Here is a 2,884-nt window from a genome sequence, read left to right on the forward strand (position 1 = left end):
AAACCACCTGGGTTGGTTTTTTTTCCCCCCCCCCCCAGCCCTCCCCTTCTTTTCTTCTTCCTTCAATTCTTCTTTCACGAATTATAACTCTACCCACAGCTCCTGAGTCTTAAAGTGTGTTTAAGGAATTGAGGAACATATATATATATATTTTTTTTTTTTTTTTTTCAATTTTCAAATTTGTTTCTCAGTTTTTCTCAATTTAAACTGAAAGAGGGGAGATTCAGACTGGACAAAAGGTCCCATCCAGCCTGATCTTGAATGTTTCCAGGGATGGAGCATCTACCACCCGACCTGTTCCACTGCCTCCCCACCCTCATCGTAAAAAAATTCTTTCTAATATCCAGTCTAAATCTCCCCTCTTTCAGTTTAAAACCCTTCCCCCTCATCCTACGGTTCCCCTCCCTGATCCAAAGTCCCTCCCCATCTCTCCTGGAGCCCCTTTAGGGACTGGAAGGGGCTCTAAGGTCTCCTCAGAGCCTTCTCTTCTCTCTGAATAACCCCAGCTCTCCCAGCCTGTCCTCACAGCAGAGGGCCTCCAGCCCTTGGAGCATCTTTGTGGCTTCCTCTGGACTTGCTCCAACAGCTCCATGTCTTTCCTGTACTGACCAGTCCCAATATTTAACCTCTTCCAGTATTTGACCTGTCACAGCATTTAGCTACATTTGATATTTAATAATCCACCTGGCAATTTTTTTTTTTCCCCTACTTACTAATGGGGATTTCCCATGTCTCAATGGAGGGACGTCGACTCTCCTGCCATCAGTTTGTACCTTCCAGAAGGTTCTGGCTCCGTTGTCGCTGCCCCAGGTGGGTGTAGGCAGAGATCAGGTCCCACCTTTGCCCTCTCTGAGCACTCTCGGACACCCTGTGCTCCGGTCCCCTGCCCTGCTCAGTGGCCTCCGCTGGACGGGCTCCAGTATCAATACCCTTCTTGCAGCATAGAGCCCAAACCTGGCCACGTTACTCCAGATGTGGTCTCAGAAGTGTCAAACTGAGGGGAAGGACCTCGTACCACGACCCCCCAGCGACGCTCTTGCTAACGCAGCCCAGGATGCTGTTACCTTCCTCACTGCAAGGTCACGTTGCTGACTCATCATCAACTTCTTGGCCCCCAGATCTTCTCCTGTGGAGCTTTTCAATCGTTCAGCTGCCCATTTGGGCTCTCGAGACCCGTCACAACCTTCTCAGAGCGCACACTGAGCTGCCTTTCCCATGTGGGTATCCATTTCTGAGGAGATTCCCAGGTGCAATCTGCAAATGACAAAGGGAATATAGAAGTCTAATGTCAAAAAATGACATCTATCTTTGCAGTACGCTATCAGCTTCAGGTCAAGGGATCCTGAAGGACTCTTGTGTCTTTACCCTTGAGAAACTCCAACTCAGCTGTGTGTGACGAAATTCAGCACGCTTAATGGTGCGACTCCCTCTTCTGACAGGTTTTACGTTGATCTTTCCTGACTAAATATGCTAACAAAAGACCAGTTGGGAAGTATAAATTAGACAATGTTATCAGCTCCTTCTGGGTAGTGAAACCCAACCAGGATGTTAGCAGAGTGAAGTAAGAATCCCCAGGAGATAGAAAAGTGCTTTATTGCCTTCAGGGCATGTTCTGGTTCATCGTTAATCGACAGGAGCCTCAGTTAGACAAGACAGGAACACAACGATGGCAATATAAACACAGATCCATAGGTTTGCAGTGTGGATTCTGCACCGAGTGATGACATGAGCTGGGGCAGAAAATGTTTGCTAAATTGCCCAACAGTAGTACCTTCAAGGCACAGGGGATCCAGACACCCTTCCCTGAGCTCCTCGTTGTGCTCAGGAAGGTATAGACAGCCCATGACCATGTCTGTGCACCTCTCAGGATCTCTGCTCTGAACACCACAGGGCAGAGCCCTGCTTTTCCTGGCCCTTCCTGGGAAGTTTCCGCTGTGTGGGCCCCAGCTGGTAGCTCTTCCAGTCAGTGGAAAAACTTGAGGTATCTCTTTCCGATTTTATACTCTGTGTCCTTGACATTTAAACTTCGTGGCTGAGCCTAATCCCGGTTGCTGAGTAGTTGAGTAGGCATCTACAATATAGACATCTTTATTATGGCCTTTTTCCCAGTTTGAGTCTGGCCAAAACGCTTATTTTCACATTTAGCAGAATGGCCTAGACCTTTTAGCATTTACTTATATTTGGCCCTGAAAGGGTTGGGCCCAGATCCAGGAAGGTACTTAGGATCTTACTTGATTTTAGTAGGATATAGATTCTTTATATATTTATAAGCGGTGCTTTCATTCTCATTTAATGGGGTCCTGAAAGTGCTGATATCTTAATATCTGTGTACATTCTGAAGTCTATCTCATACTCTTCCCAAACTGGTTGGTAACTGATGATGGGTATTTTTGAGGTTCTTACGAGGTTTTTGGTTATCTGCCCTCAGTGTCATGTGGGGCCTTGCCTCCCAGCATGCAGCAAAGTGTCCGCTTCTGGGGCATTTCTTGCAGGTAGGGAACCTTCCAGTACAAAAAGACGACTGCAATGTAATTAACTGTCAGGAGTGTTGTTTCCCGTGCCAGTTAGAATTCTTCCATTTGCTTCCAGTTGGCATTGCCTTCTCTGGGTCCCCCTTGTGCTGTTTCTGGTCCAACGGGTCTTGTTTCTGCCAGTTTGGGGACGTTCCTATTTCTCTACGTGAGTTTCCATCATGGGATCCCCTCAAAATCACTCCTGCAAAGTGCTTGTAGTTTCCTTCCATCGTTCTTTAGAGAGGCTCAGAGGCCTATTTTAGCAGCTGCCTTTGGAAGCCTGCGCTCAGGGTCGTCCTTCATATGAGGTCAGGATAATTTGGGACTCTTCCCTGGTATTTAATTGATTTCCTGAGCTGTCTCAATGAGCC

This window comes from Calidris pugnax, unplaced genomic scaffold (assembly GCF_001431845.1).
Source record: "Calidris pugnax isolate Ruff unplaced genomic scaffold, ASM143184v1 scaffold32, whole genome shotgun sequence".
Classification (NCBI taxonomy): Eukaryota; Metazoa; Chordata; class Aves; order Charadriiformes; family Scolopacidae; genus Calidris; species Calidris pugnax.